Source organism: Pongo pygmaeus, chromosome 10 (assembly GCF_028885625.2).
Source record: "Pongo pygmaeus isolate AG05252 chromosome 10, NHGRI_mPonPyg2-v2.0_pri, whole genome shotgun sequence".
NCBI classification, from domain to species: domain Eukaryota; kingdom Metazoa; phylum Chordata; class Mammalia; order Primates; family Hominidae; genus Pongo; species Pongo pygmaeus.
Window position 1 is genome coordinate 66097826 of NC_072383.2, and position 15938 is coordinate 66113763.

Below are 15938 nucleotides of genomic sequence, written 5' to 3' on the forward strand. Positions count from 1 at the left end.
TTTATTTATTTATTTATTTATTTATTTATTTGAGCAGAGGAATGCCTAGTATTATAAGTTCCTTTGGAAAGAAACAGTGTGAACATGGAGGAATCAAAAGCTCAAATGCCCTTAGAGGGCGAGGATTAATACAAACACACTGAGTGGGTAGATACCGGACAATTGTGGCTAATATGCTTATATTGTCACCAATCTTAAAGTCTATCTAATCACATAGCCTGTTAACACACTGTACTATAAACAGAGTGCAATAAAAGGATGACACAAAATACCTCCCAGAGCCATATACTGCCTTGAGCAGCCAATTTCAGATCTCTGGTGTGTACCAACAAAACTTGTGGCTAATATTGATAACTCAAGTGGCTTATATTGATAAATTAAGTTGATGTGGGTTCTGGCTATTTTTTAACTTCTGGTAGTTAAATTTCCATAAATACCTTACATCCCTGAAATCATCATCACACAAGGAAAACCCACATATAGTCCTAGAATGCCACTACTTTGGTTTACAGCCAACTCAAGAAAACTGTTGCCATTTCTTTATGAATGACCACATCACCCACTGGATCACAGTCATCCTCCATCTTAGTCAGCAAACCTGCCTCATTAGGGTCCTTCGATAAGCAGGAAAATCTGATCTCAAAGACTAAATAGTGCCCACTAAAAAGGACGTTCAAAACATGGGCCCTGAACACAGTTCCAAAGAGGAGCCCGTGAAGTGTCCTAAATAACAGAAGAGCCATTAGAATAAATGCATAATATTGTAGAAGCACCAATTGAAAAGATAATTCTCTGCTTCACTGAATGTATATTCATTATATCACTTTCATGAGTATCTTTTTTTTTTTTTTTGACACGGAGTCTCGCTCTGTCACCAGGCTGGAGTGCAGTGGCACCATCTCGGCTCACTGCAATATCTGCCTCCTAGGTTCAAGTGATTCTCCTGCCTCAGCCTCCAGAGTAGCTGGGACTACAGGCACGCACCCCCATGCCCAGCTAATTTTTAGCATTTTAATAGAGACGGGGTTTCACCATGTTGGCCAGGATGGTCTCGATCTCCTGACCTCATGATCCACCCGCCTTGGCCTCCCAAAGTGCTGGGATTACAGGCATGAGCCACCGCGCCCTGCCACTTTCATAAGTAACTTATACAGAAAGTATAAAAGTTGGTATTAATTACAAAGAGATTGGGTTTCAAAACCCTGATTCACTCTGATGCTATATGCCCTTCTGGAAGTTATTAGTCCTCTCTAGGCTTCCGTTTTTGTCATCATTAAAATGGAACAATAATCACACCTAACTACAGAGGATTGTCGTGAGCAAAAATACAGTAATCTAAATAGAATGTCTAGCACAATGACAGCTGTAGATGCACTCTGGAAGTGGTAGCTACTGATTTATTATTTATGAAATAAATAATAAATGCATGTGTAATACTCTGAATAATGTTAAAGTTTATCATGAGCCTTCAGGAGCTTTCAGAAATGGTTGAAGAAAGTGAGAAAAGTGAAGGAAATGCAACAATCTGACAATATGTCCAAAAAAATACATAGGCATGAGGAATTGAGTTAATCCCACACACATCCAGAGGGTGAACTTGGACCATTAAGAGGATATTTTAGGGAGGCCACTCTTGTGTAATGTACAGGAGAATATTCAAACAATTGATCTGCCAAAAATATAATTGACTGCCCCAATTTCCAAATGCCAGCATGGCGGTCATTTTCCTTAAAGTTTAAGTCCTCTCCCACTGAAAAGAATGCTAGCTGCTCTCTCTGATGGCCCAGCGTAGCCCATGAACAAACTCAGCTCACCAACTCCTGTGCAGAGTCTTAGCTCGCTTCGAGTCTTCAGTGACACCGCTTTTTATCTGCTTTCCTCCTATGGGGAAAAAGCAACAACTAATTGTTGTTACTAACCTATTTGGTTGACACTGAAACACACTTTTTTTTTTTTTTTTTTTATATTTTAATGTCTCTTAAATGACAGTGTGCATTGTAATCCACAGTTATCCCCACCTGTGCAGTCCTGAACTTGGTCACAAGCACTGATGATGACATCACTTCACTTGAACTGTGTGCATGGTTGTTACTACAGGTGTTTAATTGCTACTTAAAAGGTCTTCAGAAAGATTATGATTCCACATTAAAACAATTAATGTTAATATGTTCATAGAAAGACACAGAACAGCAGTGGGGCACAAATTTGATATTAGAAAAGTAAATATTTGTTTTTGGAGAAATGACCAAAATTACATATTTACTTGAAAAGCAAAAATCAAGTGCTAAATCTTAAGAAAGAAATGCATCATAGTTTAATCAGTAGCACTTTTTCCTTTATTAGTGGTAAACAAAGTAGTGGTGCAATTTCCAGTGTACAACATCTTACATTGGTTGAAATATGTTATTTAATGATCTCAGTGATTGGCGTAATTTCTTAGGATCCTAAACCTAAAATCAATGCAGCTGTGCATAAGAAGTACATGGATCTATTTTTATATAATCATACTATAAAAACTGAAATTCAATATATTTTTTCCAGAATAGAGCCAGAGGATGTAGATAAGAAACAGTGATAGACAGTTAAATATGTTTGATGCAATGATACTGTGGTTTTGTCTCTCCAGAAAAGATAGGCCCCACTACATTGGACAATGGTAAGCCTGGTAACCAACAGAATGGTAAACCTGTTTACCATCATGATGAGAAGAGGTTAGAGAAGGAATGAAGAGTGTTGTAAATGGACTGGAGAGAAGGAAAGGAGACGTGGAAGCTGGATAAGCGGAAGGGTATGACGGGGAGAAGCACATGAACATTCCCTGAGAGCCTCCACCTGTGTGTCCTGGCCCTTGGCTAGCTGACTTGTACTCTGCAGGTTTGCACATGTCATCATTAACACAGCCATTCATCAAATACTTATTGAGTATTCATTACCTTCCAGGCTGCACTAGGGCCAGAGATGCGTTAATAAACAAAACACACAAAATTCCTAATTTCATAAAACGTTCTAGTGGGGTGGGGGAACAGGCAGACAATAAATAAACATAATAGATGTAAGTTATATGCCTTAAGTACTATATAGACTGTTGGAAAATAATAGATGTTTTGAAAAAATAGACTAGAGTAAGAGAGGTGGAAGTGCTGAGATAGGAGATGATTGTAAATATATGGTCATACAAGGCCTCAATGCAAAGGGAACATTTAAGTAACATCATGAATGGAGTAAGGGAGTGAGCAATGGAGTTACCTGTTTCAGACAAAAGCAACTCTCACTGCAATAGGCTAAGGGAAACAACATGCTTAGCAGGTTCACTGTAGCTAGAAAGGTTGTGTGGATTGTTCTAGAGCAACGGAGGAGGACAGGGAGGATGACAGGCCAGGGAGGAAACAGATGAAGATCATGCAGAGCCTTTTAAGCTGTTGGTAGGACTTTAGCTCCTACTTATGTTATATGGGAATTTTGAGTAGAGGAGTTCTATCATTTGACTTATATTCTTTAAAACAGAAAATAGGACTCAAACGTCCATTAATGAATGGATGGATAAACCAGTTGTGGTATATATACATAAATATTTATATATGTGTATATATATATACACATATATATTTATATATGTATATATATATACACATATATATTTATATATGTATATATATACACATATATATTTATATATGTATATATATACACATATATTTATATATGTATATATATATATACACATATATATTTATATATGTGTATATATATACACATATATATTTATATATGTATTTATATATACATATATATGTATATATGTATTTATATATACGTATATATGTATATACGTATATATGTATATATATATACATATATATGTGAAGATTATTCAACCATTTTTTAAATGAAGTACTGATACAGGCTATAACATGGATAAATCCTGAAAACAGTATACTAAGTGAAGAACACTAGCCTCAACAGGTCACGTATTGTGTGATTCCACTTATATGAAATATCCAGAATAAATGAGTACACAGAGACAGATAACAGAAAGGTGGTTGCCCAGGGCTGGGAGGAGTGCAGAATGGGGAGTAACTGCTTAATGGTATGGGGTTTTCTTTGAGGGTAATGAAAATATTTTGGAACTAGATAAAGGTGATGGTTGCACAACATTATGAACATACTAAATACCAATGAACTGTTCACTTTTAAATGGTTAATTTTATGTTATGTGAATTTCACCTCAACTGTTAAAAAAGGAGGAGGAGAGGAGGAAGGGAAGGAGGGAGGGAAGAAGGAAGGAAAGAGAGAGCAAGAAAGCAAGCAAGCAAGCAAGCAAACAAAAGAAAAGAAGAGCCCCACCACAGATGCAGCAGTAGAGAGAGAAGCCACATCTGAGTCATATCTCTACCAAGTCTTATCTGGTACTTGCCTTCTTCTATAATCCAGAAGAATACTTTTTTAACTATGTTGTCAATGTAAGCTTTTTAGTAGCTCTAGAAAAACATGCTTAAGAAGCAGAGACTCATACCTCATCCAGCTTTTAAACCATATTTAGATCCATTTAAATGCTTTTTTAAGAGGTGAAATCATGACCTAGTCACTTGTTTGTTGAACCAGAAATTAGTAGAATTAAGAGACACCTTGAATGTCATGAGTGACGACTTAATATTCCACAGGCAGTTGGGGGGAGACAATTTTTGTTTCCTAAAATACAGGCATAACCGAAGATTTCCTGTTACATTTGAGAATGTTGTTAGTTCTTAAAGCAGCTGGCATTGCTCCATTTTAGAGGAAGGATCTGAGCTGCAGGGAAGTCTCATCACACGGCCAGTGGCACACAGCTCAAAAGTGTCAGAGGATTCCAATCTATGTTCGTGGAACTCCAAAGCCCGCGTGCTTCCCACTGTCTGTGCAGCCTCCCACCACATTAGAGCAGTTCCCAAGGAATGTCTGAGGCTGTGGTAGGCACTACAGAAAATAAGAGATGGGACAGTAACCTAAGAAAAAAGGAAGAAATGAAAATAGGAAATACCTAAGGAATAGTAAAACTTAAATGTTTATGGTATTTTAAAGCTCTTGCATATATATTATAACAGTATCTAATTTTATATAGTACTTCCCAAAGCCACCTCTTTACTTGATGTTCCCAATACTGCTATAAGAAGTACAGGGGATCTTGTTTTCTCCAGTTTACAGGTGGGAAAGCCGATACTGACAGAGGTTATGTGACCTGCCTGAAGGCACAAAGCCAGGAAGTAGCAAACCTGGGCCTTGACCCGTGTCTTTGAACAACAAACCCAGTGGTATTCCCATAGTACCATCTTGCCTCTAGATTAATAGGTAAACATTACATATGTATCATTCCAAAAAATCCTTATAGGCAGTGTGAGAATAAACCTACCTTTGAGGAAAATTTTGTATGCTCCAATAGCTGTTATTGCAATATATCAATACTCTTCATAGCTTTATAGGTTTGGGGTTATTTTAGCATTTTCAGATTTGACAAACTGGCATTATACATATTGGCTACTCATTCTCTAACAATGAAAAGTACACCATCTACATAATCTGCAAAGAATATGGTACCCTAACTATATTTCAAAAATAAGACAGAAGCAGATTGCCCATCATCGCCTGCACCAAAGGTAATGGAAAATAGCTTCTCTGCTGTTTTCATCTTCACTCTTAGCCCAGCAAAAGAAAAAGGAGAAAAGAACGCACAGTGCACAAAGCCTCTCAAGTTTTATCAAAGCACAGGTGACATCAAAATAACCTTTCCATTTCATTTTCTAAGTACATCAACAAGAAGGTTCACAGTAATAACATCAAGAATTGAGGTGATGTTTAGAAGTCACAATTGTGAGAGCTCTAGAAATAGATGTATCTTTTCTGTCAAAACACATTAATTGTTGCTTCAGCTCTTCAACCTGTGTCCCTGAGGCAGTCAACATGAGCATGTGAATAGACTCTGCTTGGGCTGAGCAATGAATTTGAGCCTGAACTTTCAGGGCACCAGGAACGCGATTTCTCCCTTAAGGATCCCCCTCCAACCCAGAGTAAAAGCCAATATCCTTTCTGCGGCCTAAGGACCTATTCTATCTTGCCTATGCTCCTTACCCCTAACCCTCCCTGCCCCCCAACCTTTGCTCCTATTCCTCCTCCTGGCTCACCTAGTCCAGCACAATAGGCTCCTCACTCTTGTGAGGCCCATGGAGCAGGCCTGTGTCTCAGTGTTTGCACTTGCTGTTCCCTCTGTCTGAAATGCTTTTCTGTATAGATAGCTAGCCCTTTCAACTCTTTCAAGTCCTTGCTGAAATATCACCTTCCCAGCAATGTTTTTCCTGGATGCCTATTATAGGCCGAAGGAGGCATGGGGGGCATGTGTTGTCCTCCATGCCCTCAAATTCGTATGTTGAGGTCCTAACCCTCGGCTTCTCAGAATGTGACTGTGACTAGATTTGAAGATAGGATCTTTAAAGAGGTGATAAAGTTAAAAATGAGGTCACTAGGTTGTGCCCTAATGCAGTATGACGGGAGTCCTTATTAGAAGAGGAGATGAGGGCACAGGTAGAGAGGGAAGACCAACTGAAGACACAAGGAGGGGCCATCTACAAGCCAAGGAGAGAGGATTCAGCAGGAACCAACCCTGCCGACACTGTGATGTCAGACTTGTAGCCTCCAGAACTGTGAGAGGATAGCTTTCTGTTACTTAAGCCACCCAGTGTGTGGGGCATTGTGGTGGCAGCCCTAGCAAAAGAATACAATGCCCTAATTAGGATTCACCCCACTCCCACTCCCAGTGTGTGGGGCTTTGTGGTGGCAGCCCTAGCAAACGAATACAATGCCCTAATTAGGATTCACCCAGCTCCCACTCCATCTCTTTTTTTTTTATTTTCTCCAAAGCTGTTATCATTATCTAACATATGATATATTTCATTTGTGCATTTTGTTTGCTATTTATCTCCCTTTGCTAAAATCTAAGCTTTATCGGAGCAAGGATTTTTGTCTGCTTGTTCGTTGCTGTTACCTCGGTTCCAGACAGTGACTGGTCCATGCTATGTGCCCAATAAATACCATCGGGCTACTGGAGACACCTCCCTACCATCACCACAGAATGTCCTGTGGGATGAAACAGACTATAGGGATGTTTGGGCCGTGAGGAGGAGGAAGAAGAAATGTGGGGACATTTGGCATAAAATAATGAGCTCTGCTTTCGGAGGGCTTCTCTGGAAGCTTCTTCTTGATCCTCTTCTGAGATTGGGCAGCCGCAAGCAGCTCTTTATCTCCTAATTTTGCCTTAGACATCTACAGAGCCCACAGTGGGCATCCCCTCCCCTGCCTTCATCATTGTTTCCTGTCTCTCCTCTGCATTTCAAACCAAAGCAGAGGGAAGGAGGGCAGATGAGCTGAGTGTCTGGGCTAGATAGGAGCCTCTAGTGCAGCCCTGCGTTGGCTGATGCCGATGACTTTTCTTCTTTCTCTCTCTCTGCATCTTTTCTCTCGTAACTTCCTACACACCATCTGTTCCCGTTACTGCAGTTAAATATGTCTGTGTTTCTTTGTATTACAGGCCTAGGTGCTCTCTGATGGTGGGAATCCACTAATAAGAGGTGTCCAGTTCTTCTAGCAAACTTGTCAGTGCTCGTGTCTTCCATGGGTTGTGCCCTGAATCAATGCATTTATTAATTCTTTCAAAATGCAAAATAAAAATTATGTGTTGAGCCTCTACTAGGTGCAAAGAGATATCTTGTCTATGCCCCTTACCCCCATCCCTCGCCCCCCCCCCACAAATTCTTACCCTCATGGAGCTTAGATTCACATAGGAAATTGGCTCAGCCCAGGTTCCCCAGAAAATAGAGCATGAGGATAAGTTTGTGTGCTGAAGCTCTATTAGGGAAGAGTGAGAGTGATGGAAAAAAGAAATTAGGTCAACCAGGATGGGGAGCAAGTTCATGGCAATGCATAAGTGATCTAGCCAGTGCTTTATGAAGAGAGACAGCCAGCCTCTTGGCCATGTAGGACATCTCCACAAAGGCTATGCAGAGGCATGCCTTGGGTCAGACCAGGGGAAGGAGAGAGGGGAATGAAAGTTAGATGCCAGCTTCCTCGCCTGCTCTAGGAGGAGTTAACTTCTTCAACCTCTGGATGGTACCTGGTCTCTTTAGCAGCCAAGGGGAAGGTAAATTCCACAACCTGTTCCATGGCACTTTATCTGAGTCCAGAGTGGAAGAAAGAGCCAGAGATGATCACTGCAGTGGCAACAGTGGAGCAAGACAGACCAAGAGAATCTGAGATGGTTCCCATGATGATACAGAGATTTATTGTCTATTGTAATAAAAAAAAACTTATTGTTATCAAAAATGGCTAACGGCAATGTAGGTTCATCAATATAACAAACATATCACTCTGGTGGGAGATGTTGATCATGGGGGAGTCTATACATCCATGGGACAGAGGGTATTTATGGGAAATCTCTGTACCTTCTGTTCAGTTTTGCTGTAAACCTAACACTGCCCTATTTTTAAAATGGCTAACAAGATAAAATGCTACGATAGTCACGATTTGATTTTATTGTTCTGCAATAACAACTGTGGTTGATATGGAAATTTAATGCAATTTTTGTTAACTCTGGGTCACACCCAGTGCTGAATTTATCTGCCATCTGCCACTCATAACAGATCTTAATAGTTGCCCACAAAACCAATGTCTTTTAATCTTAATCACGGAATTTTATTTGGGTGTCAGTGTGTGTAGTGCCAGGAGATGAACTGCAGATAATCTAAGCCCGAAGTCAGCAAATCATGACCCAAATCTGGCCCGAAGCTGGTTTTTGTAAGGCTTATGAGCTAAGAAGGGTATTTACACTTTTAAAGGGCTGAGAAGAAGGAGAAGGAGGAAGGAAGATAAGGCAGGAGGAGAAGGAGTAGGAAGAGAAGAAGGGGTAGGGGAAAAGAAGAGGAGGAGAAGGAGGAAGAAGAGAAAGACAAGGAGGGGAAGAAGAAGAAATATACAACAGAGACCATATGTGGCCCACAAAGCCTAAAATATTTACTATTTTTCCTTTAACAAAAAAAAACTTGTCCATTCCTAATCTAAGCCAATGATAAGAATGAACATATGAGACATATTTGACCAAACAGATTATGAGGGGATTTCTGCCTATAGGGCAGGTCCATTTGGAGGGAGGGCAAATCAGCATCTCCCTGGGCTCCCAGCCTGGGGGGAGGGAGAGGAGCTTGGTCACGGTGCACCTTAGTTTTCATTTCTGAGCATCATTAAAATTCAATTTAAACAATTATTCTTCCAGCCAAGATGGAAGTGATTTAATTTCTCCATGAGGATAGGTGTACTTCTCATTTTAAGGACAAGGAATTTTCCATTCAAAGGTTCTGGGGCGGTGAAGAGCAGATCACATGCACTCTGTAGACAAGCCCCATTGGAACAACCTTCTGAAGATGAAAGCCTGGAAAGTTTGGCAAAACCATGGGAAGAAAGCTCAAGATGATTCAACCATGGCTTTAAACCACAGGGTTCCTAGCAGCTTTCACACGTCAGCAATTATCAATAAAAGCAATCCAACTAGGCTGTAATTGGGTCTCCTACAGTTTGAGTGTTCCCTCTGAGGGAGCACCTCTTGTCTGGCTGTGTCAGAAACAACTTAATTGCTGTGTATTTAGTTTTTTGAATGGATTTTACTCCACACCATCAGTGGCACCAGCTTTCGTATCATTCTTGTGAGCACCTGATGGTGGGAAGTTTTCATCAGTATCAGCTGCCTAAACCCACCAAAGAGAAAGTGAAAGTACACAGCGTTGATGGAATTATCTTATCAGCCTGTAGCAGGTTAGGGACTGAGGCCCGGTATGACCCCAAATCCTGTTAGTCCACCAATCTCCCTTTGCATAAGTCCCATCAAGAACTGCGTTTCCAGGGACTAGAAATAGAAAACTGAAGAGAATTAATGTTACCAGCTACTGGCCATTTCCCACTGCATTGCCCTCACAAGCTGTGCTCTAGACACCCAGACCTGTGGCCCTCACCTGAGCACTCTGTCCACTTTCACATCCCCAACTCTTTGCTCATCTGGGTCCTTGGGTCCAGAAAGCCATTCAATCCTTTATGCATCCATCTCAAGCATTTACTGAGCACCTATAAAGTGCCAGACATTTTCAGGCTATAGGGGCTTAAATGTAGGCAACAGTTTCTGTCCTTAAAAATTCTCAAGATAGACACATGACAAGGGATTAAACTACAGTGTGATAAATGCTAAGAGAGATGTAAATTATACCTTGAGAGCCCTGAAGATGGAGCAATTAACTATGGCTGGATTGCAAAGGGGAAGAAAATAGGGAAATTTCACAGTGTTGTCATTTGAACCCATTTAAATCCTTCTTGTCCTCCAAAAGATCAGCTTAAATGCAACCTTCGGTGCCTTCCCAGTGATGATTGTCATCTTGTTGGTGCCTCACCTGTAGCACATGTCAGTCCACTTGTGCCCTAGGCTGTTGCATGCCTGTCTTCCTCTCAAGACAATTGCAGACTTCTTCAGGGCAGCATCCAAATAAAATCTGACCTTGTGTTTTCAAAGCCCATCCCGCAGGATCTTGTATACTCTATGATCTAAAAAATCGTTTAGGAACTAAAATGAATTGAAATTTCTAAGGATTTCACTGAGACAAGCAGCAATGTAAGAGTTCTAAAATTCCTGGGCAGTTACTGTGCTTAAAAATAGCATCTGCGGCAACGGCAAGATGAAAATGTCACAGATGAAAGAACAGCTCACAAAAGCACCTCACAGCATGTGAATTTCAAAAAGAAACAGTGCCTACTGGTAAAGACTCAGCTGGTCAATCTCTAGGTGCTATAGAGATTAAACTGCACACACATGGCTAACATAAGATTCAAGATGCAGAGAATGAACCCAGATGGTTAAGCCCCATAGAAACAACGAAGGGACTGTGACTAATAGAAACACGTTGGGTCACCCTGAATATTTTTAGTAGCTGTAACAAGAAAAGAGGAGGAAGATGGGCCACACGCAACAGAATCAGCCAAAATGCAAGGTTAAGAGGAGTCAGAATTATTCCAGTGAAAGAATCTCTCATCCTGTAGCTTGCATAGTAGCCCAAATTAAACAAAGATTCCTATGAATGCCCTTGGATGCTGCAGAGAGGGAAGAGCCAACAGAGAAAGGAGCAAGGGCACTCCTGGGACTGAGAGGGAGAAGGGAATTTTAGGCTCCTGTAGGCGATAGTGCACATTGGCCTCAGCACCTCTACTTCTTTGTGGAGAAAACAGTTGGAGAAACAGGAAAACAAAATATTAAACAGTATTTAAATTTTAGAAATCAAAATACTATTGTTTCCAAGTTTGTTTTGTTACAGGATCAAAAATTTACACACGACTCAGACATACCCAAAATTGGTTTTATTTATTGTCCATAAATGATTTCACCTAAATTCCTAGACTCCATCCTGCTGCTGGGTGGGAGTTGGGGAGGCGAGGGAAATGGAAGGGGAAGAAGAGTAAATAGGGCAGAGTCCCAGTAGAAAATGTATGCTACGTTTAAACTGGGGAATGGATAAGAGTTTAATAATAGATTGATTTTTTAAGGCATTGTGTTAGTGTGTTTGTGCTGCTATAACAAAATACCACAGACTACATAATTTATAAAGAACAGACATTTATTTCTCACAGTTCTGGAGGCTGAGAAGTCCAAGATCAGGGTGCCAGCAGGTTTGGTGTTTGGTGAGGGCTGGCTCTCTCTGCTTCCAAGATGGCGCCTTGTTGTTCATTCTCCAGAGGAGACGAATGCTGTGATCTCACAGGGTGAAGGTGGAATGGAAAAAAGAGGGCCTAAGGCTGTGTGGAGCTTCTTTTAAAAGGGCCTGAATCCCATTCACGAGGGAGAACCCCTCATGACTTAATCACCTCCTAAAAGTCCCACATCTTAATACTATTGCATTGGAGATAAAGTTTCAACATGAATCTTGGAGGAAACACAAACAGTCAAACCATAACAGGTGTGGAAAGAGCTCAAGGAAACCAATAAGAAATAGTGCAATTCCCTGAGACTAACAACAGCTAGCTGGCTGTTGAGGTCAGGGTTGAGAGCGGTTTTCAGAACTAAGAAAGATATCTGTATGGAGAAAGCCTGTCTGCAAGAGCTGAGGCTTTTGGTAGAAGTACATAGCCAACCAGCATGGCAGCCTGGCAGGAGAGCTCCAAGGGAGTAGATACTCTGACCTTATCCTCCCCACCCCCCAGCCCACCCTTCGATCTCCTGGTACTTCTTCCATTAGCCAAATGCAATCAAAAGCCAGAGAGCATGCATGTATATGAACCAATCCATATATGTCAGCCTCTTTGGGCACCAAGTAGAGTGGAAAAGTACAGAATATGGATCTGGAGGGCCAGATGGACACCTTGTATCCCTTGTGTCTTCAGCATCCACTCCTATCTTTATCCAGGTGAAAAATGTGTATTGGCAGCACAGGAAACATATAGAATCTCATCAGCTACCATATCATTATAGGATGATGTCATTGTGGTCGTATTCCCACCTGAAAACAAAAATATTAGCCACCACAGTACTCTTCAAATAAAAGGGAGGAAAGGAGGGGAGAAGACAAACAATGAACAGAAATCCTATCTGCTACAGTTCCTGCTTTTATAGCAATTCACAAGATCCAAGTTAACAAGTGTGGATTCTTTCTTCCACCACCGCTTTATTTTTCCCTTACCCTCTGCCTGAAGCACAGTAGAATGGAGTCCTTTGCCTGGTAAAGTGACACAAACCCTCATTCCCATAGAAACGGAATGCTTAATGAGTCTGTCTCTTCTGAGTTGATGCAATTTTCCAATGAAAATACTCCTGAACAAGGGGCTATTACAAGAAAATCCAGTGAATCTCCTTGGTTCAGGCAGACGATAAATTCACTGAGGCTGTGTTTGCCTCCAAGACAAGAGGACTTCAGCCTTCAACCCTTGGTATTACTTCATTCTCCTCATCTAAGTGTCTTTACTCAAATCTTAAAAATTTCCTTTCAGAAAAAATCACCTGTCTTCCTTCAATTCCTATATGGAGCACCTTCTGCTAGTGAATAATATAGTATAAATGAAGAACCAGAAGAAACACTAAAGAATTACTTTTCCTGTTAGTGAATGTGATCCATACATAACTCCTATTTCCCAGGCAACCCAAGCTGAGTGTCACAGTAAGAGTCACACGCCAGATTTCTCTGGCTCTGCTCCCTTCCACTCCAATGCAATCATTGCTTCTTTCCTAGACTTTTGTCCTGGCCTTGCTTCTATCCTTACTCCTCCTAGATTTACTCTGCATCATCAACCAGAGTGATCTTACAAAACGTGAGTCATACCAAGCCTTCCTCATGCTTGCAACCGTCTGGTGGCTTTTCCTCAGCCTTAGAACAAAATCCAAAGTCCTGCTCTAGCTTGCAAAGACGCACATACCTGGTCCTAGTCAAATCTGGGGCTCATCTTAAGCTTTGCCCTTCACCCAGGCTACTCCAGTCCCAACCTTCTTGCTACTTCTTGAATACGCCAAACTTGCCTCATCTCAAGGTGATATCCCCAGATATTCACATGGCTCCTGTCCCCACCTCATTCAGATATCTGCCCTCCAAGAGGCCTTCCCTGATCTCCTTACCTAAATTAACCCCCATTAAGTTCTACCCCCACGCCCTACTTTGTTTTTCTTTATAGCAGATATCCATGCTTGTTATTATACTGTATGTCCTCTGTTATATTTACATTAGAGCGCAAGTTCTATGAGGACACAGGCTCTGTATGTATGATGTTTACCACCACATCCCATGGCATCAAGTTAACACCAAATAAGTACATACTGAAAATTAAATAAATGGCAAAAGTAAATAAATAGCTAATTTCATATGTGCTAAGTACAACAAAGAAAAATGAAGTGGGGTGATGGGAGGGGAGGGGAGGGTGTGGAGGGTGGTGAAAAGGTTGTGTTTGATAGGGTGGCCAGTGTAGATCTTTCTGAGGCAGTAACATTTGAGCAGGACCTGAATGGAGGGAATTATCATGAAATATTAGTGGGAAGATTGTTCTGGGCTTAGGAAAACAGCCAGTGCAAAGACTCCTTGTCAGGAGCTAGACTGGTGCGTGTGAGGACCAGCAGGTAGGCCTTGTGACTGCAGCAGAGAGCTCAAGGGAAGTGTGATAGCAGATGAGATTGCAGAGGTGGGGTGATGATATGAACTTTCAGTTTCATTCTCACTGTGAAGGGAAGCCCTTAGGGGAAGCCAGGATGTGCCCAATCTACTGTTTTTAATTTGTAAGTTTACTTTGGCTCCTGAGTTAAAAACAGACAGTAGGAGGAACTTTAGAAACTTCAATACTATGGTAATTTAGAGGAGAGATGATAGTGGCGTGGATGGGCTTTAGCCAGAATGAGAAGTAAACAGATTCAGCCGTTACTTTGGAGTTAGAGCAAACAGGACTTCTGACACATTCAATGTGCAGGGTTAGGGAAGGAAAAACCAAGGTTGACTCTAGCTATTTCTGAAATATATCTGAATATAAAGTCTCTCAGTTTCTTACCTTCCAATTTTAGGGGTAAATATTCTTCCACTTTTAGCTCAGTTTCCAGAAGACTGGCCAAAAACAAATATGATATCAACTTTTGCTCTAGTCATTACACGGAGACTCATTTGGAAAAGGAAAGACTCCTTAACCTCAGCTAATCACAGAAAAAAATATTATAATTCTATCATCCCTGAAAGGGAACATCAGTGCCTCTCAGCATTTGGAATCTGCCGTGGGTGAGCAGCAACTATCTGAGGCCCATGGTACAGGTGGTAAAAGAACTTACCAAGACAGTTGTAGGTAAAGAAAGGCAGATTTATTAGAGAAAGTATGATAATATGTTGCAAGAGTGCAATGGGCAAGTTAGTAAAAGAGGGGCTAACTGCTGGGAAACAAAGGCATGCTGGGGATTTTGTAGACTGGAATGTGAGCCGAAGAGTGCTGCCTGCAGTACTGATAACGCCAAGGCTGTAGGGAGCTAACTCGCCGGTGTCTGGTGATAAGCTGGGCGCAGGAGGGCTATATGTCCTGGACCATGAAGAAAAGCAGACTTTATAGCTTCTCTACTTGCTTTTTTTGCTTTCCCTCAGTCCCAGCAGCCTAACTCCTTTTCCCTAATTAGGACTCCACATTTCCCCCCTAACAGAGGAAGAATGACAAATCTTTGGCATGTGGGTGAAGGTCTCATCTTCCAACAGCTTCCTGCTGACCAGAAGTGAAGAGTTGGCCCTACCTAGGATTGCTGCTCAGTTAGGAGTTTCCATGGGTCTAAATCCCTAAGTTAGGACTTAAATTGGGCAGGGTTGCTGTGAGACTATGGGGGAACCGCATTTGCAGCCTAAAATTGTGTTCTGCTGCATCTAAAGGGGAGTCATGGAGTTCTTTGAGAAGCTGATATCCCTCACTGCAGCAACATTTTGGTTTGAGATTATTGTATTCTAGAAGATGCAACATGAGATATTGCAGTAAAAATATGTGGTGCAAGTAAACAAACTAATATGAACATTATTATAGGGGGGAGAAGTTGGGCAACCCATGGCCAAACCCAGCTGGAGAAGTTTTGAATAGTTGTGCCAAAAAAAAAAATCTTGAGGAACTCTTTTTTGAAGGCCCTCTGATACTTTGATATTCTCTTTTACCTTTTTTAAACTTTCTTCTACTTGACCTGAAGTATTGATGTAAAAGCAACAGGTTTCAATTAACAGTGCCCAAGTGCCTCCTGCCTTGGTGGTAAGCACATCTAAAGCATGTTGATTCTGCAGGACAACCCCTGACAATGAAATTAGGGCCTGTTGCTGGGCCTCAATGGCTGTGACTTTAGGTTTCCAAGATTGCTGGACTAAGATGGTGAGTGTATTAGTCTGTTTTCCTGTTCTGATAAA